General features: G+C 47.6%; 1 protein-coding gene across 2 annotated transcripts in view; it reads right to left on the bottom strand.

The window, feature by feature from the left end:
- Positions 1–26,273, bottom strand: part of LOC139264790 (protein rapunzel-like) — a 118,848-nt gene that overhangs the window by 49,297 nt on the left and 43,278 nt on the right. Inside the window, exon 1 of one of the 2 annotated variants that reach the window (XM_070881930.1) lies at positions 15,616–15,699. The exons of the other annotated variant lie outside the window; for it this stretch is intronic. The gene's annotated coding sequence lies outside the window, so the exon portion shown is untranslated. Of the gene's footprint in view, positions 1–15,615; positions 15,700–26,273 lie in introns of those variants that run through there. 2 annotated transcript variants of the gene reach the window in all.

Genomic DNA, 26,273 nt, shown 5'->3' with positions numbered 1-26,273 from the left:
ACTGGATCAGTCCTGGAGTAGAGAGAGTGTGGAGTCACTAATACTGGATCAGTCCTGGAGTAGAGAGAGTGTGGAGTCACTAATACTGGATCAGTCCTGGAGCAGAGAGAGTGTGGAGTCACTAATATTGGATCAGTCCAGGAGTAGAGTTAGTGTGGAGTCACTAATACTGGATCAGTCCTGGAGCAGAGAGAGTGTGGAGTCACTAATATTGGATGAGTCCTGGAGTTCAGAGCGTGGAGTCACTAATACTGGATTAGTCCTGGAGAAGAGAAAGTGTGTAGTCAGAAGTACTGGATCAGTCCTGAAGCAGAGAGAGTGTGGATTCACTAATACTGGATCGGTCCTGGAGCAGAGAGAGTGTGGAGTCACTAATAATGGATCAGTCCTTGAGCAGAGAGGGTGTGGAATCACTCATACTGGATCAGTCCTGGAGCTGAGAGAGTGTGCAGTCACTAATACTGGATCAGTCCAGGAGCAGAGTGAGGGTGTAGTCACTAATACTGGATCAGTCCTGGAGTAGAGAGATTGTGAAGTCACTAATACTGGATCAGTCCTGGTGTGCATAGAGTGTGGAGTCACGAATACTGGATCAGTTCTGGAGTAGGGAGAGTGTGGTCTCACTAATACCAGATCAGTCCTGGTGCAGAGAGATTGTGGAGTCTCTAATACTGGATCAGTCCTGGAGCAGAGAGATTGTGGTGTCACCAAAAGTGGATCAGCCCTGGAGCAGAGAGAGTGTGGAGTCACCAATACTGGATCAGTCCTGGAGGAGGGAGAGTGTGGAGTCACAAATGATGGATCAGTCCTGGTGTGGATAGAGTGTGGAGTCACGAATACTGGATCAGTTCTGGAGTAGGGAGAGTGTGGTGTCACTAATACCAGATCAGTCCTGGTGCAGAGAGATTGTGGAGTCTCTAATACTGGATCAGTCCTGGAGCAGAGAGATTGTGGTGTCACCAAAGGTGGATCAGCCCTGGAGCAGAGAGAGTGTGGAGTCACCAATACTGGATCAGTCCTGGAGGAGGGAGAGTGTGGAGTCACAAATGATGGATCAGTCCTGGAGTAGAGAGAGTGTGGAATCACTAATACTGGATCAGTCCTGGAGTAGAGTGTGTTTGGAGTCACTAATAATGGATCAGTCCTGGAGCAGAATGGTTGTGGAGTCACTAATACTGTAGCAGTCCTGGAGCAGAGAGATTGTGGAGTCACGAATGCTGGATCAGTCCTGGAGCAGAGAGAGTGTGGAGTCACTGATGCAGGATTAGTCCTGGAGCAGAGAGATTGTGGAGCCACTAAAACTGTATCAGTCCTGGAGCAGAGAGATTGTGGACTCACGAAAACTGGATTACCTTGGAGCAGAGAGAGTCTGGAGTCACTAATACTGGATCAGTCCTGAAGCAGAGAGAGTGCGGAGTCACTAATACTGGATCAGTCCTGGAGTAGAGAGAGTGTGGAATCACTAATACTGGATCAGTCCTGGAGTAGAGAGAATTTGGAGTCACTAATAATGGGTCAGTCCTGGAGGAGAGAGAGTGTGGAGTCACTAATACTGGATCAGTCCTGGAGGAGAGAGAGTGTGGAGTCACTGATACTGGATCAGTCCTGGAGGAGAGAGAGTTTGGTGTCACTAATACTGGATCAGTCCTGGAGGAGAGAGAGTGTGGAGTCACTAATACTGGATCAGTCCTGGAGGAGACAGAGTTTGGAGTCACTAATACTGGATCAGTCCTGGAGGAGAGAGAGTGTGGAGTCACTAATACTGGATCAGTCCTGGAGGAGAGAGAGTTTGGAGTCACTAATACTGCATCAGTCCTGGAGGAGAGAGATTGTGGAGTCACTAATTCTGGATCAGTCCTGGAGTAGAGAGAATGTGGAATCACAAATACTGTATCAGTCCTGGAGCAGAGAGAGTGCGGAGTCACTGATACTGGATTAGTCCTGGAGCAGAGAGATTGTGGAGACACTAAAACTGTATCAGTCCTGGGGCAGAGAGATTCTGGACTCACGAATACTGGATTACCCTGGAGCAGAGAGCGTCTGGAGTCACTAATTCTGGATCACTCCTGGAGTGGAGAGTATGTGGAGTCAAGAATACTGGTTCCGTCCTTGAACAGAGAGAGTGTGGAGCCACGAATACTGGATCAGTCCTGGAGCAGTGAGAGAGTGGAGTCACGAATACTGGATCAGTACTGGAGTAGAGAGTGTTTGGAGTCAGTAATACAGGATCAGTCCTGGAGGAGAGAGATTTTGGAGTCACTAATACTGGATCAGTCCTGGAGGAGAGAGAGTTTGGAGTCACTAATACTGGATCAGTCCTGGAGGAGTGAGAGTGTGGAGTCACTAATACTGGATCAGTCCTGGAGGAGAGAGATTGTGGAGTCACTAATTCTGGATCAGTCCTGGAGTAGAGAGAGTGTGGAGTCACTAATACTGGATCAGTCCTGGAGGCGAGAGAGTGTGGAATCACTAATACTGGATCAGTCCTGGAGGAGAGAGATTGTGGAGTCACTAAAACTGGATCAGTCATGGAGTGGAGAGATTGTGGAATCACTAATACTGGATCAATCCTGGAGCAGAGTGTGGAGTCACTAATACTGCATCAGTCCTGGAACAGAGAGATTGTGGAGTCTCTAATACTGGATCAGTCCTGGAGCAGAGAGATTGTGGTGTCACCAAAAGTGGATCAGCCCTGGAGCAGAGAGAGTGTGGAGTCACTAATACTGGATCAGTCCTGGAGGAGAGAGAGTGTGGAGTCACTAATTCTGGATCAGTCCTGGAGTAGAGAGAGTGTGGAATCACTAATACTGGATCCGTCCTGGAGTAGAGAGAGTTTGGAGTCACTAATAATGGATCAGTCCTGGAGGAGAGAGAGTGTGGAGTCACTAATACTGCATCAGTCCTGGAACAGAGAGATTGTGGAGTCTCTAATACTGGATCAGTCCTGGAGCAGAGAGATTGTGGTGTCACCAAAAGTGGATCAGCCCTGGAGCAGAGAGAGTGTGGAGTCACTAATACTGGATCAGTCCTGGAAGAGAGAGAGTGTGGAGTCACTATACTGCATCAGTCCAGGAGTAGAGAGAGAGTGGACTCACTAATATTGGATCAGTCCTGGAGTAGAGTTAGTGTGGAGTCACTAATACTGGATCAGTCCTGGAGTAGAAAGAGTGTGGAGTCACTAATACTGGATCAGTCCTGGAGTAGAGAGAGTGTGGAGTCACTAATACTGGATCAGTCCTGGAGTAGAAAGAGTGTGGAGTCACTAATACTGGATCAGTCCTGGAGCAGAGAAATTGTGGAGTCACTAATACTGTATCAGTCCTGGAGCAGAGAGATTATGGATTCACGAATACTGGATCAGTCCTGGAGCAGAGAGAGTGCGGAGTCACATATACTGGATTAGTCCTGGAGCAGAGAGATTGTGGAGACACTAAAACTGGATTACCCTGCATCAGAGAGAGTCTGGAGTCACTAATTCTGGATCACTCCTGGAGTAGAGAGTATGTGGAGTCAATAATACTGGTTCCGTCCTTGAACAGAGAGAGTGTGGAGCCACGAATACTGGATCAGTCCTGGAGCAGAGAGATTGTGAAGTCACTAATACTGGATCAGGCCTGGAGGAGAGAGAGTGTGGAGTCACTAATTTTGGATCAGTCCAGGAGTAGAGAGAGTGTGGAGTCAATAATACTGGATCAGTACTGGATTAGAGAGTTTTTGGAGTCACTAACACTGGATCAGTCCTGGAGGAGAGAGAGTTTGGAGTCACTCATACTGGATCAGTCCTGGAGGAGAGAGATTGTGGATTCACTAATTCTGGATCAGTCCTGGAGTACAGAGAATGTGGAGTCACTAATACTGGATCAGTCCTGGAGGAGAGAGAGTGTGGAGTCACTAATACTGGATCAGTCCTGGAGGAGAGAGAGTGTGGAGTCACTAATACCGAATCAGTCCTGGTGGAGAGAGATTGTGGAGTCGCTAATTCGGGTCAGTCCTGGAGTAGAGAGAGTGTGGAGTCACTAATACTGGATCAGTGCTGGAGGAGAGAGATTGTGGAGTCACTAATACTGGAATAGTCCTGGAGTAGAGAGAGTGTGGAGTCACTAATACAGGATCAGTCCTGGAGGAGAGAGATTGTGGAGTCACTGAAACTGGATCAGTCCTGGAGCAGAGAGATTGTGGAGTCACTGAAACTGGATCAGTCCTGGAGCAGAGAGATTGTGGACTCATGAATACTGGATTGTCCTGGAGCAGAGAGAGTCTGGAGTCACTAATTCTGGATCAGTCCTGGAGTAGAGTGTGTGTGGAGTCAATAACACTGGTTCCGTCCTTGAACAGAGAGAGTGTGGAGTCACGAATACTGGATCAGTCCTGGAGGAGAGAGATTGTGGAGTCACTAAAACTGGATCAGTCATGGAGTAGAGAGATTGTGGAGTCACTAATACTGGATCCGTCCTGGAGTAGAGAGAGTGTGGAGTCACTAAAACTGGATCAGTCCTGGAGCAGAGAGATTGTGGACTCATGAATACTGGATTGTCCTGGAGCAGAGAGAGTCTGGAGTCACTAATTCTGGATCACTCCTGGAGTAGAGTGCGTGTGGAGTCAATAACACTGGTTCCGTCCTTGAACAGAGAGAGTGTGGAGTCACGAATACTGGATCAGTCCCGGTGCAGAGAGATTGTGAAGTCACTAATACTGGATCAGTCCTGGTGTCCATAGAGCGTGGTGTCCCTAATACTGGATCAGTCCCGGTGCAGAGAGATTGTGGAGTCTCTAACACTGGATCAGTCCTGAAGCAGAGAGATTGTGGTGTCACCAAAACTGGATCAGCCCTGGAGGAGAGAGAATGTGGAGTCACTAATACTAGATCAGTCCTGGAGGAGAGAGATTGTGGAGTCACTAAAACTGGATCAGTCCTGGAGCAGAGAGATTGTGGACTCATGAATACTGGATTACTCTGGAGCAGAGAGCGTCTGGAGTCACTAATTCTGGATCACTCCTGGAGTGGAGAGTATGTGGAGTCAAGAATACTGGTTCCGTCCTTGAACAGAGAGAGTGTGGAGCCACGAATACTGGATCAGTCCTGGAGCAGTGAGAGAGTGGAGTCACTAATACTGGATCAGTACTGGAGTAGAGAGTGTTTGGAGTCAGTAATACAGGATCAGTCCTGGAGGAGAGAGATTTTGGAGTCACTAATACTGGATCAGTCCTGGAGGAGAGAGAGTTTGGAGTCACTAATACTGGATCAGTCCTGGAGGAGTGAGAGTGTGGAGTCACTAATACTGGATCAGTCCTGGAGGAGAGAGATTGTGGAGTCACTAATTCTGGATCAGTCCTGGAGTAGAGAGAGTGTGGAGTCACTAATACTGGATCAGTCCTGGAGGCGAGAGAGTGTGGAATCACTAATACTGGATCAGTCCTGGAGGAGAGAGATTGTGGAGTCACTGAAACTGGATCAGTCATGGAGTGTAGAGATTGTATAATCACTAATACTGGATCAATCCTGGAGTAGAGTGTGGAGTCACTAATACTGCATCAGTCCTGGAACAGAGAGATTGTGGAGTCTCTAATACTGGATCAGTCCTGGAGCAGAGAGATTGTGGTGTCACCAAAAGTGGATCAGCCCTGGAGCAGAGAGAGTGTGGAGTCACTAATACTGGATCAGTCCTGGAGGAGAGAGAGTGTGGAGTCACTAATTCTGGATCAGTCCTGGAGTAGAGAGAGTGTGGAATCACTAATACTGGATCCGTCCTGGAGTAGAGAGAGTTTGGAGTCACTAATAATGGATCAGTCCTGGAGGAGAGAGAGTGTGGAGTCACTAATACTGCATCAGTCCTGGAACAGAGAGATTGTGGAGTCTCTAATACTGGATCAGTCCTGGAGCAGAGAGATTGTGGTGTCACCAAAAGTGGATCAGCCCTGGAGCAGAGAGAGTGTGGAGTCACTAATACTGGATCAGTCCTGGAGGAGAGAGAGTGTGGAGTCACTATACTGCATCAGTCCAGGAGTAGAGAGAGAGTGGACTCACTAATATTGGATCAGTCCTGGAGTAGAGTTAGTGTGGAGTCACTAATACTGGATCAGTCCTGGAGTAGAAAGAGTGTGGAGTCACTAATACTGGATCAGTCCTGGAGTAGAGAGAGTGTGGAGTCACTAATACTGGATCAGTCCTGAAGTAGAAAGAGTGTGGAGTCACTAATACTGGATCAGTCCTGGAGCAGAGAAATTGTGGAGTCACTAATACTGTATCAGTCCTGGAGCAGAGAGATTATGGATTCACGAATACTGGATCAGTCCTGGAGCAGAGAGAGTGCGGAGTCACATATACTGGATTAGTCCTGGAGCAGAGAGATTGTGGAGACACTAAAACTGGATTACCCTGCATCAGAGAGAGTCTGGAGTCACTAATTCTGGATCACTCCTGGAGTAGAGAGTATGTGGAGTCAATAATACTGGTTCCGTCCTTGAACAGAGAGAGTGTGGAGCCACGAATACTGGATCAGTCCTGGAGCAGAGAGATTGTGAAGTCACTAATACTGGATCAGGCCTGGAGGAGAGAGAGTGTGGAGTCACTAATTTTGGATCAGTCCAGGAGTAGAGAGAGTGTGGAGTCAATAATACTGGATCAGTACTGGATTAGAGAGTTTTTGGAGTCACTAACACTGGATCAGTCCTGGAGGAGAGAGAGTTTGGAGTCACTCATACTGGATCAGTCCTGGAGGAGAGAGATTGTGGATTCACTAATTCTGGATCAGTCCTGGAGTACAGAGAATGTGGAGTCACTAATACTGGATCAGTCCTGGAGGAGAGAGAGTGTGGAGTCACTAATACTGGATCAGTCCTGGAGGAGAGAGAGTGTGGAGTCACTAATACCGAATCAGTCCTGGTGGAGAGAGATTGTGGAGTCGCTAATTCGGGTCAGTCCTGGAGTAGAGAGAGTGTGGAGTCACTAATACTGGATCAGTGCTGGAGGAGAGAGATTGTGGAGTCACTAATACTGGAATAGTCCTGGAGTAGAGAGAGTGTGGAGTCACTAATACTGGATCAGTCCTGGAGGAGAGAGATTGTGGAGTCACTGAAACTGGATCAGTCCTGGAGCAGAGAGATTGTGGAGTCACTGAAACTGGATCAGTCCTGGAGCAGAGAGATTGTGGACTCATGAATACTGGATTGTCCTGGAGCAGAGAGAGTCTGGAGTCACTAATTCTGGATCAGTCCTGGAGTAGAGTGTGTGTGGAGTCAATAACACTGGTTCCGTCCTTGAACAGAGAGAGTGTGGAGTCACGAATACTGGATCAGTCCTGGAGGAGAGAGATTGTGGAGTCACTAAAACTGGATCAGTCATGGAGTAGAGAGATTGTGGAGTCACTAATACTGGATCCGTCCTGGAGTAGAGAGAGTGTGGAATCACTAATACTGGATCCGTCCTGGAGTAGAGAGAGTTTGGAGTCACTAATAATGGATCAGTCCTGGAGGAGAGAGAGTGTGGAGTCACTAATACTGCATCAGTCCTGGAACAGAGAGATTGTGGAGTCACGAATACTGGATCAGTCCTGGAGGAGAGAGATTGTGGAGTCACTAAAACTGGATCAGTCATGGAGTAGAGAGATTGTGGAGTCACTAATACTGGATCCGTCCTGGAGTAGAGAGAGTGTGGAGTCACTAAAACTGGATCAGTCCTGGAGCAGAGAGATTGTGGACTCATGAATACTGGATTGTCCTGGAGCAGAGAGAGTCTGGAGTCACTAATTCTGGATCACTCCTGGAGTAGAGTGCGTGTGGAGTCAATAACACTGGTTTCGTCCTTGAACAGAGAGAGTGTGGAGTCACGAATACTGGATCAGTCCCGGTGCAGAGAGATTGTGAAGTCACTAATGCTGGATAAGTCCTGGTGTCCATAGAGCGTGGTGTCCCTAATACTGGATCAGTCCCGGTGCAGAGAGATTGTGGAGTCTCTAACACTGGATCAGTCCTGAAGCAGAGAGATTGTGGTGTCACCAAAACTGGATCAGCCCTGGAGGAGAGAGAGTGTGGAGTCACTAATACTAGATCAGTCCTGGAGGAGAGAGATTGTGGAGTCACTAATAATGGATCAGTCCTGGAGCAGAGAGAGTGTGGAGTCACTAATACTGCATCAGTCCTGGAGGAGAGAGAGTGTGGAGTCACTAATTCTGGATCAGTCCTGGAGTAGAGAGAGTGTGGAATCACTAATACTGGATCCGTCCTGGAGTAGAGAGAGTTTGGAGTCACTAATAATGGATCAGTCCTGGAGGAGAGAGAGTGTGGAGTCACTAATACTGCATCAGTCCTGGAACAGAGAGATTGTGGAGTCTCTAATACTGGATCAGTCCTGGAGCAGAGAGATTGTGGTGTCACCAAAAGTGGATCAGCCCTGGAGCAGAGAGAGTGTGGAGTCACTAATACTGGATCAGTCCTGGAAGAGAGAGAGTGTGGAGTCACTATACTGCATCAGTCCAGGAGTAGAGAGAGAGTGGACTCACTAATATTGGATCAGTCCTGGAGTAGAGTTAGTGTGGAGTCACTAATACTGGATCAGTCCTGGAGTAGAAAGAGTGTGGAGTCACTAATACTGGATCAGTCCTGGAGTAGAGAGAGTGTGGAGTCACTAATACTGGATCAGTCCTGGAGTAGAAAGAGTGTGGAGTCACTAATACTGGATCAGTCCTGGAGCAGAGAAATTGTGGAGTCACTAATACTGGATCAGTCCTGGAGCAGAGAGAGTGCGGAGTCACATATACTGGATTAGTCCTGGAGCAGAGAGATTGTGGAGACACTAAAACTGGATTACCCTGCATCAGAGAGAGTCTGGAGTCACTAATTCTGGATCACTCCTGGAGTAGAGAGTATGTGGAGTCAATAATACTGGTTCCGTCCTTGAACAGAGAGAGTGTGGAGCCACGAATACTGGATCAGTCCTGGAGCAGAGAGATTGTGAAGTCACTAATACTGGATCAGGCCTGGAGGAGAGAGAGTGTGGAGTCACTAATTTTGGATCAGTCCAGGAGTAGAGAGAGTGTGGAGTCAATAATACTGGATCAGTACTGGATTAGAGAGTTTTTGGAGTCACTAACACTGGATCAGTCCTGGAGGAGAGAGAGTTTGGAGTCACTCATACTGGATCAGTCCTGGAGGAGAGAGATTGTGGATTCACTAATTCTGGATCAGTCCTGGAGTACAGAGAATGTGGAGTCACTAATACTGGATCAGTCCTGGAGGAGAGAGAGTGTGGAGTCACTAATACTGGATCAGTCCTGGAGGAGAGAGAGTGTGGAGTCACTAATACCGAATCAGTCCTGGTGGAGAGAGATTGTGGAGTCGCTAATTCGGGTCAGTCCTGGAGTAGAGAGAGTGTGGAGTCACTAATACTGGATCAGTGCTGGAGGAGAGAGATTGTGGAGTCACTAATACTGGAATAGTCCTGGAGTAGAGAGAGTGTGGAGTCACTAATACTGGATCAGTCCTGGAGGAGAGAGATTGTGGAGTCACTGAAACTGGATCAGTCCTGGAGCAGAGAGATTGTGGAGTCACTGAAACTGGATCAGTCCTGGAGCAGAGAGATTGTGGACTCATGAATACTGGATTGTCCTGGAGCAGAGAGAGTCTGGAGTCACTAATTCTGGATCAGTCCTGGAGTAGAGTGTGTGTGGAGTCAATAACACTGGTTCCGTCCTTGAACAGAGAGAGTGTGGAGTCACGAATACTGGATCAGTCCTGGAGGAGAGAGATTGTGGAGTCACTAAAACTGGATCAGTCATGGAGTAGAGAGATTGTGGAGTCACTAATACTGGATCCGTCCTGGAGTAGAGAGAGTGTGGAGTCACTAAAACTGGATCAGTCCTGGAGCAGAGAGATTGTGGACTCATGAATACTGGATTGTCCTGGAGCAGAGAGAGTCTGGAGTCACTAATTCTGGATCACTCCTGGAGTAGAGTGCGTGTGGAGTCAATAACACTGGTTCCGTCCTTGAACAGAGAGAGTGTGGAGTCACGAATACTGGATCAGTCCCGGTGCAGAGAGATTGTGAAGTCACTAATACTGGATCAGTCCTGGTGTCCATAGAGCGTGGTGTCCCTAATACTGGATCAGTCCCGGTGCAGAGAGATTGTGGAGTCTCTAACACTGGATCAGTCCTGAAGCAGAGAGATTGTGGTGTCACCAAAACTGGATCAGCCCTGGAGGAGAGAGAATGTGGAGTCACTAATACTAGATCAGTCCTGGAGGAGAGAGATTGTGGAGTCACTAAAACTGGATCAGTCCTGGAGCAGAGAGATTGTGGACTCATGAATACTGGATTACCCTGGAGCAGAGAGCGTCTGGAGTCACTAATTCTGGATCACTCCTGGAGTGGAGAGTATGTGGAGTCAAGAATACTGGTTCCGTCCTTGAACAGAGAGAGTGTGGAGCCACGAATACTGGATCAGTCCTGGAGCAGTGAGAGAGTGGAGTCACTAATACTGGATCAGTACTGGAGTAGAGAGTGTTTGGAGTCAGTAATACAGGATCAGTCCTGGAGGAGAGAGATTTTGGAGTCACTAATACTGGATCAGTCCTGGAGGAGAGAGAGTTTGGAGTCACTAATACTGGATCAGTCCTGGAGGAGTGAGAGTGTGGAGTCACTAATACTGGATCAGTCCTGGAGGAGAGAGATTGTGGAGTCACTAATTCTGGATCAGTCCTGGAGTAGAGAGAGTGTGGAGTCACTAATACTGGATCAGTCCTGGAGGCGAGAGAGTGTGGAATCACTAATACTGGATCAGTCCTGGAGGAGAGAGATTGTGGAGTCACTGAAACTGGATCAGTCATGGAGTGGAGAGATTGTGGAATCACTAATACTGGATCAATCCTGGAGTAGAGTGTGGAGTCACTAATACTGCATCAGTCCTGGAACAGAGAGATTGTGGAGTCTCTAATACTGGATCAGTCCTGGAGCAGAGAGATTGTGGTGTCACCAAAAGTGGATCAGCCCTGGAGCAGAGAGAGTGTGGAGTCACTAATACTGGATCAGTCCTGGAGGAGAGAGAGTGTGGAGTCACTAATTCTGGATCAGTCCTGGAGTAGAGAGAGTGTGGAATCACTAATACTGGATCCGTCCTGGAGTAGAGAGAGTTTGGAGTCACTAATAATGGATCAGTCCTGGAGGAGAGAGAGTGTGGAGTCACTAATACTGCATCAGTCCTGGAACAGAGAGATTGTGGAGTCTCTAATACTGGATCAGTCCTGGAGCAGAGAGATTGTGGTGTCACCAAAAGTGGATCAGCCCTGGAGCAGAGAGAGTGTGGAGTCACTAATACTGGATCAGTCCTGGAGGAGAGAGAGTGTGGAGTCACTATACTGCATCAGTCCAGGAGTAGAGAGAGAGTGGACTCACTAATATTGGATCAGTCCTGGAGTAGAGTTAGTGTGGAGTCACTAATACTGGATCAGTCCTGGAGTAGAAAGAGTGTGGAGTCACTAATACTGGATCAGTCCTGGAGTAGAGAGAGTGTGGAGTCACTAATACTGGATCAGTCCTGAAGTAGAAAGAGTGTGGAGTCACTAATACTGGATCAGTCCTGGAGCAGAGAAATTGTGGAGTCACTAATACTGTATCAGTCCTGGAGCAGAGAGATTATGGATTCACGAATACTGGATCAGTCCTGGAGCAGAGAGAGTGCGGAGTCACATATACTGGATTAGTCCTGGAGCAGAGAGATTGTGGAGACACTAAAACTGGATTACCCTGCATCAGAGAGAGTCTGGAGTCACTAATTCTGGATCACTCCTGGAGTAGAGAGTATGTGGAGTCAATAATACTGGTTCCGTCCTTGAACAGAGAGAGTGTGGAGCCACGAATACTGGATCAGTCCTGGAGCAGAGAGATTGTGAAGTCACTAATACTGGATCAGGCCTGGAGGAGAGAGAGTGTGGAGTCACTAATTTTGGATCAGTCCAGGAGTAGAGAGAGTGTGGAGTCAATAATACTGGATCAGTACTGGATTAGAGAGTTTTTGGAGTCACTAACACTGGATCAGTCCTGGAGGAGAGAGAGTTTGGAGTCACTCATACTGGATCAGTCCTGGAGGAGAGAGATTGTGGATTCACTAATTCTGGATCAGTCCTGGAGTACAGAGAATGTGGAGTCACTAATACTGGATCAGTCCTGGAGGAGAGAGAGTGTGGAGTCACTAATACTGGATCAGTCCTGGAGGAGAGAGAGTGTGGAGTCACTAATACCGAATCAGTCCTGGTGGAGAGAGATTGTGGAGTCGCTAATTCGGGTCAGTCCTGGAGTAGAGAGAGTGTGGAGTCACTAATACTGGATCAGTGCTGGAGGAGAGAGATTGTAGAGTCACTAATACTGGAATAGTCCTGGAGTAGAGAGAGTGTGGAGTCACTAATACTGGATCAGTCCTGGAGGAGAGAGATTGTGGAGTCACTGAAACTGGATCAGTCCTGGAGCAGAGAGATTGTGGAGTCACTGAAACTGGATCAGTCCTGGAGCAGAGAGATTGTGGACTCATGAATACTGGATTGTCCTGGAGCAGAGAGAGTCTGGAGTCACTAATTCTGGATCAGTCCTGGAGTAGAGTGTGTGTGGAGTCAATAACACTGGTTCCGTCCTTGAACAGAGAGAGTGTGGAGTCACGAATACTGGATCAGTCCTGGAGGAGAGAGATTGTGGAGTCACTAAAACTGGATCAGTCATGGAGTAGAGAGATTGTGGAGTCACTAATACTGGATCCGTCCTGGAGTAGAGAGAGTGTGGAGTCACTAAAACTGGATCAGTCCTGGAGCAGAGAGATTGTGGACTCATGAATACTGGATTGTCCTGGAGCAGAGAGAGTCTGGAGTCACTAATTCTGGATCACTCCTGGAGTAGAGTGCGTGTGGAGTCAATAACACTGGTTTCGTCCTTGAACAGAGAGAGTGTGGAGTCACGAATACTGGATCAGTCCCGGTGCAGAGAGATTGTGAAGTCACTAATACTGGATCAGTCCTGGTGTCCATAGAGCGTGGTGTCCCTAATACTGGATCAGTCCCGGTGCAGAGAGATTGTGGAGTCTCTAACACTGGATCAGTCCTGAAGCAGAGAGATTGTGGTGTCACCAAAACTGGATCAGCCCTGGAGGAGAGAGAGTGTGGAGTCACTAATACTAGATCAGTCCTGGAGGAGAGAGATTGTGGAGTCACTAATAATGGATCAGTCCTGGAGCAGAGAGAGTGTGGAGTCACTAATACTGCATCAGTCCTGGAGAAGAGAGAGTGTGGAGTCACTCTTTCTGGATCAGTCCTGGAGTAGAGTGAGTGTGGAGTCACTAATAATGTATCAGTCCTGGAGCAGAGAGATTGTGGAGTCACTGATACTGGATCAGTCCTGGAGAAGAGAAAGTGTGTAGTCACAAGTACTGGATCAGTCCTGAAGCAGAGAGAGTGTGGATTCACTAATACTGGATCAGTCCTGGAGCAGAGAGAGTGTGGAGTCACTGATGCTGGATTAGTCCTGGAGCAGAGAGATTGTGGAGACAATAAAATTGTATCAGTCCTGGAGCAGAGAGATTGTGGACTCACGAATACTTGATTACCCTGGATTAGGGTGTCTGGAGTCACTAATTCTGGATCACTCCTGGAGTAGAGAATATGTGGTGTCAATAATTCTGGTTCCGTCCTTGAACAGAGAGAGTGTGGAGTCACGAATACTGGATCAGTCCTGGAGCAGATAGATTGTGGAGTCACCAATACTGGATCAATCCTGGAGCAGAGAGAGTGTGGAGTCACAAATACTGGATCAGTACTGGAGTCGAGAGTGTGTGGAGTTACTAATACTGGATCAGTCCTGGAGCAGAGTGAGGGTGTAGTCACTAATACTGGATCTGTCCTGGAGTAGAGAGAGTGTGAAGTCACTAATACTGGATCAGTCCTGGAGCAGTGTGAGGGTGTAGTCACTAATACTGGATCAACCATGGAATAAAGTGTGGAGTCACTAATGCTGGATCAGTCCTGGAGGAGAGAGTATGGATTCACTAATACTGGATCAATGCTGGAGTAGAGAGAGAGTGGACTCACTAATATTGGATCAGTCCTGGAGAAGAGAAAGTGTGTAGTCACAAGTACTGGATCAGTCCTGAAGCAGAGAGAGTGTGGAGTCACAAATACTGGATCAGTCCTTGAGCATAGAGGGTGTGGAATCACTAATACTGGATCAGTCCTGGAGCTGAGAGAGTGTGCAGTCACTAATACTGGATCAGTCCAGGAGCAGAGTGAAGGTGTAGTCACCAATACTGGATCAGTCCTTCAGCAGAGTGAGGGTGTAGTCACTAATACTGGATCAGTCATGGAATAGAGTGTGGAGTCACTAATACAGGATCCGTCCTCGAGCAGTGAGTGTGGAGTCAGTAATACTGGATCAGTCCTGGATTAGAGAGAGTACAGAGTCACTAATACTGGATCAATGCTGGAGTAGAGAGAGTGTGGATTCACTAATACTGGATCAGTCCTGGTACAGAGAGAATGTGGAGTGACGAATGCTGGATCAGTCCTGGAGAAGGTAATTATGGAGTCACGAATGCTGGATTAGTCCTGGAACAGAGAGCACATGGTGTCACGAATAATGGATCCGTACCGGAGTAGAGAGATTGTGGAGTCACTAATACTGGATCAGTCCTGGAGTAGAGAGTATGGAGTGATGAATGCTGGATCTGTCCTGCAACAGAGAGTGTGTGGGGTCACTCATAATCGATCAGTACTGGAGTAGAGAGATTGTGGAATCACACATTCTGGATCAGTCCTGGAGTAGAGAGATTGTGGAGTCACGAAAACAGGATCAGTCCTGGAGGAGAGAGAGTGTGGAGTCACTAATACTGGATCAGTCCTGGAGTAGAGAGAGTGTGGATTCACTAATACTGGATCAGTCCTGGAGTAGAGACTATGGAGTCACTAATGCTGGATCAGTCCTGGAACAGAGACCGTGTGGAGTCGGTCATACTGGATCAGTCCTGGAGCAGAGAGATTGTGGAGTCACTAATAATGGATCAGTCCCGGAGAAGAGAGACTGTGAAGTGAATAATACTGGATCAGTCCTGGAGTGGAGCGAGTGTGGAGTCACTAATACTGGATCAGTTCTGGAGTAGAGAGAGTGTGGATTCACTAATACAGGAACAGTCCTGGAGCAGAGAGATTGTGGAGTCACTAATACTGGATCAGTCCTGGAGCAGAGAGATTGTGGAGTCACCAATACTGGATCAGTCCTGGAGCAGAGAGAGTGTGAAGTCACGAATACTGGATCAGTCATCGAACAGAGAGAGAGTCTGGAGTCACTCATACTGGATCATTCCTGGAGCAGAGTGAGGATGTAGTCACTAATACTGGATCAGTCATGGATTAGAGTGTGGATTCCCAAATACTGAATCCGTCCTGGAGCAGTGAGTGTGGAGTCAGTAATACTGGATCAGTCCTGGATTAGAGAGAGTACAGACACTAATACTGGATCAGTGCTGGAGTAGAGAGAGTGTGGATTCATCAGTACTGGATCAGTCCTGGTAGAGAGAGAGTGCGAAGTCACTAATTCTGGATCAGTCCTGGAACAGAGAACGCGTGGTGTCACGAATAATGGATCCGTACCGGTGTAGAGAGATTGTGGAGTCACTAATACTGGATCACTCCTGGACTAGCAAGTATGGAGTCACGAATGCTGGATCAGTCCTGGAACAGAGCGCGTGTGGGGTCACTCACAATGGATCAGTACTGGAGTAGAGAGAGTGTGGAGTCACTAATTCTGGATCAGTCCTGGAGTAGAGAGATTGTGGCGTCACTAATACTGGATTAGTCCTGGAGGAGAGAGAGTGTGGAGTCACTAATACTGAATCAATCCTGGAGTAGAGAGAATGTGGAATCATGAATACTGCATTATCATGGAGCAGAGAGAGTGTGGAGTCACTAATTCTGGATCAGTCCTGGAGCAGAGAGATTGTGGACTCACAAATACTGGATTATCATGGAGCAGAGAGAGTGTGGAGTCACGAATTGTGGACCACTCCTGGAGTAGAGACTGTGTGGAGTGAATAATACTGGTTCCGTCCTTGAACATAGAGAGTTTGGAGTCACTAATACTCGATCAGTCCTGGAGTAGAGAGAGTGTGGAGTCACTAATACTGGATCAGTCCTGGAGCAGAGAGATTGTGGAGTCACTAATACTGGATCAGTGCTGCAGCAGAGAGAGTGTGGAGTCACTAATAGTGGATCCGTCCTGGAGCAGAGAGAGTGTGGAGTCACTAATACTGGATCCGTCCTGGAGCAGAGTGAGTGTGGAGTCACTAATATTGGATCAGTCCTGGAGCAGAGAGATTGTGGAGTCACTAATACTGGATCAGTCCTGGAGGAGAGAGAGTTTGGTGTCACTAATACTGGATCAGTCCTGGAGGAGAGAGAGTGTGGAGTCACTCATACTGGATCAGTCCTGGAGGAGAGAGAGTTTGGAGTCACTAATACTGGATCAGTCCTGGAGTAGAGAGAGTGTGGAGTCACTAATACTGGACCAGTCCTGGAGGAGAGAGAGTTTGGAGTCACTCATACTGCATCAGTCCTGGAGGAGAGAGATTGAGGAGTCACTAATTCTGGATCAGTCCTGGAGTAGATAGAGTGAGGAATCACAAATACTGTATCAGTCCTGGAGCAGAGAGAGTGCGGAGTCACTGACACTGGATTAGTCCTGGAGCAGAGAGATTGTGGAGACACTAAAACTGTATCAGTCCTGGGGCAGAGAGATTCTGGACTCACGAATACTGGATTACCCTGGAGCAGAGAGCGTCTGGAGTCACTAATTCTGGATCACTCCTGGAGTAGAGAGTATGCGGAGTCAAGAATACTGGTTCCGTCCTTGAACAGAGAGAGTGTGGAGCCACGAATACTGGATCAGTCCTGGAGCAGAGAGATTGTGGAGTCACCAATACTGGAGCAATCCTGGAGCAGTGAGAGTGTGGAGTCACTAATACTGGATCAGGCCTGGAGGAGAGAGAGTGTGGAGTCACTAATTCTGGATCAGTGCTGGAGTAGAGAGAGAGTGGAGTCACTAATACTGGATCAGTACTGGAGTAGAGAGTGTTTGGAGTCAGTAATACAGGATCAGTCCTGGAGGAGAGAGAGTTTGGAGTCACTAATACTGGATCAGTCCTGGAGGAGAGAGAGTTTGGAGTCACTAATACTGGATCAGTCCTGGAGGAGAGAGAGTGTGGAGTCACTAATACTGGATCAGTCCTGGAGGAGAGAGATTGTGGAGTCACTAATTCTGGATCAGTCCTGGAGTAGAGAGAGTGTGGAGTCACTCATACTGGATCAGTCCTGGAGGAGAGAGAGTGTGGAATCACTAATAATGGATCAGTCCTGGAGGAGAGAGATTGTGGAGTCACTAAAACTGGATCAGTCATGGAGTAGAGAGATTGTGGAATCACTAATACTGGATCAATCCTGGAGTAGAGTGTGGAGTCACTAATACTGCATCAGTCCTGGAACAGAGAGATTGTGGAGTCTCTAATACCGGATCAGTCCTGGAGCAGAGAGATTGTGGTGTCACCAAAAGTGGATCAGCCCTGGAGCAGAGAGAGTGTGGAGTCACGAATACTGGATCAGTCCTGGAGGAGAGAGAGTGTGGAGTCACTAATTCTGGATCAGTCCTGGAGTAGAGAGAGTATGGAATCAATAATACTGGATCAGTCCTGGAGTAGAGAGAGTTTGGAGTCACTAATACTGGATCAGTCCTGGAGGAGAGAGAGTTTGGAGTCACTAATACTGGATCAGTCCTGGAGGAGAGAGAGTGTGGAGTCACTAATACTGGATCAGTCCTGGAGGAGAGAGATTGTGGAGTCACTAATTCTGGATCAGTCCTGGAGTAGAGAGATTGTGGCGTCACTAATACTGGATCAGTCCTGGAGGAGAGAGTGTGGAGTCACGAATACTGAATCAATCCTGGAGTAGAGAGAATGTGGAGTCACTGATAGTGGATCAGTCCTGGAGAAAATACATTGTGGAGTCAATAATACTGGATCAGTCCTGGAGTAGAGAGAGCGTGGCATCACTAATACTGGATCAGTCCTGGAGCAGAGAGATTGTAGAGTCACTAAAACTGCATCAGTCCTTGAGCAGAGAGATTGTGGAATCACGAATACTGCATTATCATGGAGCAGAGAGAGTGTGGAGTCACTAATTCTGGCTCGGTCCTGGAGCAGAGAGATTGTGGACTCACAAATACTGGATTATCATGGAGCAGAGAGAGTGTGGAGTCACTAATTGTGGACCACTCCTGGAGTAGAGACTGTGTGGAGTGAATAATACTGGTTCCGTCCTTGAACATAGAGAGTTTGGAGTCACTAATACTGGATCAGTCCTGGAGTAGAGAGAGTGTGGAGTCACTAATACTGGATCAATCCCGGAGCAGTGAGACAGTGAAGTCACTAATGCTGGATCAGTCCTGCAGTGGAGCGAGTGTAGAGACACTAATACTGGATCAGTTCTGGAGTAGAGAGAGTGTGGAGTCACTAATACTGGATCAGTCCTGGAGCAGAGAGATTGTGGAGTCACTAATACTGGATCAGTCATGCAGCAGAGAGAGTGTGTAGTCACTAAGAGTGGATCCGTCCTGGAGCAGAGATAGTGTGGAGTCACTAATACTGGATCCGTCCTGGAGCAGAGTGAGTGTGGAGTCACTAATACTGGATCAGACCTTGAACAGAGAGAGTGTGGATTCACTAATATTGGATCAGTCCTGGAGCAGAGAGATTGTGGAGTCCCGAAAATTGGTTCAGTACTGGAGGAGAGAGAGTGTGGAGTCACAAATACTGGATCAGTCCTGGAGTAGAGAGAGTGTGGATTCACTAATACTGGATCCGTCCTGGAGTAGAGAGATTGTGGAGTCACTAAAACTGGATCAGTCCTGGAGCAGAGAGAGTGTGGAGTCACTAAAACCGGATCAGTCATGGAGTAGAGAGATTGTGGAGTCACTAATACGAGATCAGTCCTGGAGCAGAGAGAGTGTGGAGTCACTAAAACTGGATCAGTCCTGGAGAGAGAGATTGTGGACTCATGAATACTGGATTGTCCTGGAGCAGAGAGAGTCTGGAGTCACTAATTCTGGATCACTCCTGGAGTAGAGTGTGTGTGGAGTCAATAACACTGGTTCCGCCCTTGAACAGAGAGAGTGTGGAGTCACTAATACTGGATCAGACCTTGAACAGAGAGAGTGTGGATTCACTAATATTGGATCAGTCCTGGAGCAGAGAGATTGTGGAGTCACTAAAACTGGATCAGTCATGGAGTAGAGAGATTGTGGAGTCAATACTACTGGATCCGTCCTGGAGTAGAGAGAGTGTGGAGTCACTAATACTGGATCAGTCCTGGAGCAGAGAGAGTGTGGAGTCACTAATACTGGATCAGTCCTGGAGCAGAGAGAGTGTAGAGTCACTAATTCTGGATCACTCCTGGAGTAGATAGTGTGGAATCAATAATACTGGTTCCGTCCTTGAACAAAGAGAGTTTGGAGTCACTAATACTGGATCAGAACTTGAACAGAGAGAGTGTGGAGTCAGTAATACTGGATCAGTCCTGGATTAGAGAGAGTACAGAGTCACGAATACTGGATCAGTGCTGGAGTAGAGAGAGTGTGGATTCACTAATACTGGATCAGTCCTGGCACAGAGAGAGTGTGGAGTCACTAATACTGGATCAGTCCTTGAGCAGAGAGGGTGTGGAATCACTAATACTGGATCAGTCCTGGAGCTGACAGAGTGTGCAGTCACTAATACTGGATCAGTCCAGGAGCAGAGTGAGGGTGTAGTCACTAATACTGGATCAGTCCTGCAGCAGAGTGAGGGTGTAGTCACTAATACTGGATCAGTCATGGAATAGAGTGTGGAGTCACTAATACAGGATCCGTCCTCGAGCAGTGAGTGTGGAGTCAGTAATACTGGATCAGTCCTGGATTAGAGAGAGTACAGAGTCACTAATACTGGATCAGTGCTGGAGTAGAGAAAGTGTGGATTCACTAATACTGGATCAGTCCTGGCACAGAGAGAGTGTGGAGTGACGAATGCTGGATCAGTCCTGGAGAAGGTAGTTATGGAGTCACGAATGCTGGATTAGACTTAAAACAGAGAGCACATGGTGTCACGAATAATGGATCCGTACCGGAGGAGAGAGATTGTGGAGTCACTAATACTGGATCAGTCCTGGAGCAGAGATTATGGAGTGACGAATGCTGGATCTGTCCTGCAACAGAGTGTGTGTGGGGTCACTCATAATCGATCAGTACTGGAGTAGAGAGATTGTGGAATCACAAATTCTGGATCAGTCCTGGAGTAGAGAGATTGTGGAGTCACGAAAATTGGTTCAGTACTGGAGGAGAGAGAGTGTGGAGTCACTAAAACTGGATCAGTCCTGGAGAGAGAGATTGTGGACTCATGAATACTGGATTTTCCTGGAGCAGAGAGAGTCTGGAGTCACTAATTCTGGATCACTCCTGGAGTAGAGTGTGTGTGGAGTCAATAATACTGGTTCCGTCCTTGAACAGAGAGAGTGTGGAGTCACTAATACTGGATCAGTCCTGGAGGAGAGAGAGTGTGGAGTCACTAATACGAGATCAGTCCTGGAGCAGAGAGAGTGTGGAGTCACTAATACTGGATCAGTCCTGGAGAGAGAGATTGTGGACTCATGAATACTGGATTTTCCTGGAGCAGAGAGAGTCTGGAGTCACTAATTCTGGATCACTCCTGGAGTAGAGTGTGTGTGGAGTCAATAATACTGGTTCCGTCCTTGAACAGAGAGAGTGTGGAGTCACGAATACTGGATCAGTCCCGGTGCAGATAGATTGTGAAGTCACAAATACTGGATCAGTCCTGGGGTGCATAGAGTGTGGAGTCACTAAGACTGGATCAGTTCTGGAGTAGAGAGTGTGTGGTGTCGCTAATACTGGATCAGTCCTGGAGCAGAGAGATTGTGGAGTCTCTAATACTGGATCAGTCCTGGAGCAGAGAGATTGTGGTGTCACCAAAAGTGGATCAGCCCTGGAGCAGAGAGAGTGTGGAGTCACTAATTCTTGATCAGTCCTGGAGTAGAGAGAGTGTGGAATCACTAATACTGGATCAGTCCTGGAGTAGAGAGAATTTGGAGTCACTAATAATGGATCAGTCCTGGAGGAGAGAGAGTGTGGAGTCGCTAATACTGGATCAGTCCTGGAGGAGAGAGAGTGTGGAGTCACTAATACATGATCAGTCCTGGAGGAGAGAGAGTTTGGTGTCACTAATACTGGATCAGTCCTGGAGGAGAGAGAGTGTGGAGTCACTAATACTGGATCAGTCCTGGAGGAGAGAGAGTTTAGAGTCACTAATACTGGATCAGTCCTGGAGGAGAGAGAGTGTGGAGTCACTAATACTGGACCAGTCCTGGAGGAGAGAGAGTTTGGAGTCACTAATACTGCATCAGACCTGGAGGAGAGAGATTGTGGAGTCACTAATTCTGGATCAGTCCTGGAGTAGAGAGAGTGTGGAATCACAAATACTGTATCAGTCCTGGAGCAGAGAGAGTGCGGAGTCACTGATACTGGATTAGTCCTGGAGCAGAGAGATTGTGGAGACACTAAAACTGTATCAGTCCTGGGGCAGAGAGATTCTGGACTCATGAATACTGGATTACCCTGGAGCAGAGAGCATCTGGAGTCAATAATTCTGGATCACTCCTGGAGTAGAGAGTATGTGGAGTCAAGAATACTGTTTCCGTCCTTGAACAGAGAGAGTGTGGAGCCACGAATACTGAATCAGTCCTGGAGCAGAGAGATTGTGGAGTCACCAATACTGGATCAATCCTGGAGCAGTGAGAGTGTGGAGTCACTCATACTGGATCAGGCCTGGGGGAGAGAGAGTGTGGAGTCACTAATTCTGGATCAGTGCTGGAGTAGAGAGAGAGTGGAGTCACTAATACTGGATCAGTACTGGAGTAGAGAGTGTTTGGAGTCAGTAATACAGGATCAGTCCTGGAGGAGAGAGAGTTTGGAGTCACTAATACTGGATCAGTCCTGGAGGAGAGAGAGTTTGGAGTCACTAATACTGGATCAGTCCTGGAGGAGAGAGAGTGTGGAGTCACAAATACTGGATCAGTCCTGGAGTAGAGAGAGTGTGGAATCACAAATACTGTATCAGTCCTGGAGCAGAGAGAGTGCGGAGTCACTGATACTGGATTATTCCTGGAGCAGAGAGATTGTGGAGACACTAAAACTGTATCAGTCCTGGGGCAGAGAGATTCTGGACTCATGAATACTGGATTACCCTGGAGCAGAGAGCGTCTGGAGTCACTAATTCTGGATCAATCCTGGAGTAGAGAGTATGTGGAGTCAAGAATACTGGTTCCGTCCTTGAACAGAGAGAGTGTGGAGCCACGAATACGGGATCAGTACTGGAGCAGAGAGATTGTGGAGTCACCAATACTGGATCAATCCTGGAGCAGTGAGAGTGTGGAGTCACTCATACTGGATCAGGCCTGGAGGAGAGAGAGTGTGGAGTCACTAACTCTGGATCAGTGCTGGAGTAGAGAGAGAGTGGAGTCACTAATACTGGATCAGTACTGGAGTAGAGAGTGTTTGGAGTCAGTAATACAGGATCAGTCCTGGAGGAGAGAGAGTTTGGAGTCACTAATACTGGATCAGTCCTGGAGGAGAGAGAGTTTGGAGTCACTAATACTGGATCAGTCCTGGAGGAGAGAGAGTTTGGAGTCACTAATACTGGATCAGTCCTGGAGGAGAGATAGTTTGGAGTCACTAATACTGGATCAGTCCTGGAGGAGAGAGAGTTTAGAGTCACTAATACTGGATCAGTCCTGGAGGAGAGAGAGTGTGGAGTCACTAATACTGGATCAGTCCTGGAGGAGAGAGAGTTTGGAGTCACTAATACTGCATCAGACCTGGAGGAGAGAGATTGTGGAGTCACTAATTCTGGATCAGTCCTGGAGTAGAGAGAGTGTGGAATCACAAATACTGTATCAGTCCTGGAGCAGAGAGAGTGCGGAGTCACTGATACTGGATTAGTCCTGGAGCAGAGAGATTGTGGAGACACTAAAACTGTATCAGTCCTGGGGCAGAGAGATTCTGGACTCATGAATACTGGATTACCCTGGAGCAGAGAGCGTCTGGAGTCACTAATTCTGGATCAATCCTGGAGTAGAGAGTATGTGGAGTCAAGAATACTGGTTCCGTCCTTGAACAGAGAGAGTGTGGAGCCACGAATACGGGATCAGTACTGGAGCAGAGAGATTGTGGAGTCACCAATACTGGATCAATCCTGGAGCAGTGAGAGTGTGGAGTCACTCATACTGGATCAGTCCTGGAGGAGAGAGAGTGTGGAGTCACTAACTCTGGATCAGTGCTGGAGTAGAGAGAGAGTGGAGTCACTAATACTGGATCAGTACTGGAGTAGAGAGTGTTTGGAGTCAGTAATACAGGATCAGTCCTGGAGGAGAGAGAGTTTGGAGTCACTAATACTGGATCAGTCCTGGAGGAGAGAGAGTTTGGAGTCACTAATACTGGATCAGTCCTGGAGGAGAGAGAGTTTGGAGTCACTAATACTGGATCAGTCCTGGAGGAGAGATAGTTTGGAGTCACTAATACTGGATCAGTCCTGGAGGAGAGAGAGTTTGGAGTCACTAATACTGGATCAGTCCTGGAGGAGAGAGAGTGTGGAGTCACAAATACTGGATCAGTCCTGGAGCAGAGAGATTGTGGAGTCACTAATTCTGGATCAGTCCTGGAGTAGAGAGATTGTGGCGTCACTAATACTGGATCAGTCCTGGAGGAGAGAGAGTGTGGAGTCACTAATACTGAATCAATCCTGGAGTAGAGAGAATGTGGAGTCACTAATAGTGGATAAGTCCTGGAGAAAATACATTGTGGAGTGACTAAAACTGGATCAGTCATGGAGTAGAGAGATTGTGGAGGCAATAATACTGGATCAGTCCTGGAGCAGAGAGATTGTAGAGTCACTAAAACTGCATCAGTCCTTGAGCAGAGAGATTGTGGAATCACGAATACTGCATTATCATGGAGCAGAGAGAGTGTGGAGTCACTAATTCTGGATCAGTCCTGGAGCAGAGAGATTGTGGACTCACAAATACTGGATTATCATGGAGCAGAGAGAGTGTGGAGTCACTAATTGTGGACCACTCCTGGAGTAGAGACTGTGTGGAGTGAATAATACTGGTTCCGTCCTTGAACATAGAGAGTTTGGAGTCACTAATACTGGATCAGTCCTGGAGTAGAGAGAGTGTGGAGTCACGAATACTGGATCAGTCCCGGAGCAGTGAGACAGTGAAGTCACTAATGCTGGATCAGTCATGCAGTGGAGCGAGTGTAGAGATACTAATACTGGATCAGTTCTGGAGTAGAGAGAGTGTGGAGTCACTAATAGTGGATCCGTCCTGGAGCAGAGAGAGTGTGGAGTCACTAATACTGGATCCGTCCTGGAGCAGAGTGAGTGTGGAGTCACTAATACTGGATCAGACCTTGAACAGAGAGAGTGTGGATTCACTAATATTGGATCAGTCCTGGAGCAGAGAGATTGTGGAGTCACTAAAACTGGATCAGTCATGGAGTAGAGAGATTGTGGAGTCAATACTACTGGATCCGTCCTGGAGTAGAGAGAGTGTGGAGTCACTAATACTGGATCAGTCCTGGAGCAGAGAGAGTGTGGAGTCACTAATACTGGATCACTCCTGGAGAAGATAGTGTGGAATCAATAATACTGGTTCCGTCCTTGAACAAAGAGAGTTTGGAGTCACTAATACTGGATCAGAACTTGAACAGAGAGAGTGTGGAGTCAGTAATACTGGATCAGTCCTGGATTAGAGAGAGTACAGAGTGACTAATACTGGATCAGTGCTGGAGTAGAGAGAGTGTGGATTCACTAATACTGGATCAGTCCTGGCACAGAGAGAGTGTGGAGTGACGAATGCTGGATCAGTCCTGGAGAAGGTAGTTATGGAGTCACGAATGCTGGATTCGTCCTAAAACAGAGAGCACATGGTGTCACGAATAATGGATCCGTACCGGAGTAGAGAGATTGTGGAGTCACTAATACTGGATCAGTCCTGTAGCAGAGAGTATGGAGTGACGAATGCTGGATCTGTCCTGCAACAGAGTGTGTGTGGGGTCACTCATAATCGATCAGTACTGGAGTAGAGAGATTGTGGAATCACAAATTCTGGATCAGTCCTGGAGTAGAGAGATTGTGGAATCACAAATTCTGGATCAGTCCTGGAGCAGAGAGAGTGTGGAGTCACTAATACTGGATCAGTCCTGGAGCAGAGAGAGTGTGGAGTCACTAAAACTGGATCAGTCATGGAGTAGAGAGATTGTGGAGTCACTAATACTGGATCAGTCCTGGAGCAGAGAGAGTGTGGAGTCACTAATACTGGATCAGTCCTGAAGGAGAGAGAGTGTGGAGTCACTAATACTGGATCAGTCCTGAAGGAGAGAGAGTGTGGAGTCACTAATTCTAAATCAGTCCTGGAGTAGAGAGAGTGTGGACTCATGAATACTGGATTGTCCTGGAGCAGAGAGAGTCTGGAGTCACTAATTCTGGATCACTCCTGGAGTACCGTGTGTGTGGACTCAATAACACTGGTTCCGTCCTTGAACAGAGAGAGTGTGGAGTCACTAATACTGCATCAGTCCCGGTGCAGAGAGAGTGTGGAGTCACTAATACTGGATCAGTCCCGGTGCAGAGAGATTGTGAAGTCACTAATACTGGATCAGTCCTGGTGTGCATAGAGTGTGGAGTCACGAATACTGGATCAGTTCTGGAGTAGGGAGAGTGTGGTGTCACTAACACCAGATCAGTCCTGGTGCAGAGAGATTGTGGAGTCTCTAATACTGGATCAGTCCTGGAGCAGAGAGATTGTGGTGTCACCAAAAGTGGATCAGCCCTGGAGCAGAGAGAGTGTGGAGTCACCAATACTGGATCAGTCCTGGAGGAGGGAGAGTGTGGAGTCACAAATTATGGATCAGTCCTGGAGTAGAGAGAGTGTGGAATCACTAATACTGGATCAGTCCTGGAGTAGAGTGTGTTTGGAGTCACTAATAATGGATCAGTCCTGGAGGAGAGAGAGTGTGGAGTCACTCATTCTGGATCAGTCCTGGAGTAGAGTGAGTGTGGAGTCACGAATACTGGTTCAGTCCTGGAGCAGAATGGTTGTGGAGTCACTAATACTGTAGCAGTCCTGGAGCAGAGAGATTGTGGAGTCACTAATAC

This window comes from Pristiophorus japonicus, chromosome 5 (genome assembly GCF_044704955.1).
Source record: "Pristiophorus japonicus isolate sPriJap1 chromosome 5, sPriJap1.hap1, whole genome shotgun sequence".
NCBI lineage: Eukaryota > Metazoa > Chordata > Chondrichthyes > Pristiophoridae > Pristiophorus > Pristiophorus japonicus.
The sequence above is the reverse complement of the archived record's forward strand: the minus strand, read 5'-3'. Positions and strand labels throughout refer to the sequence as shown.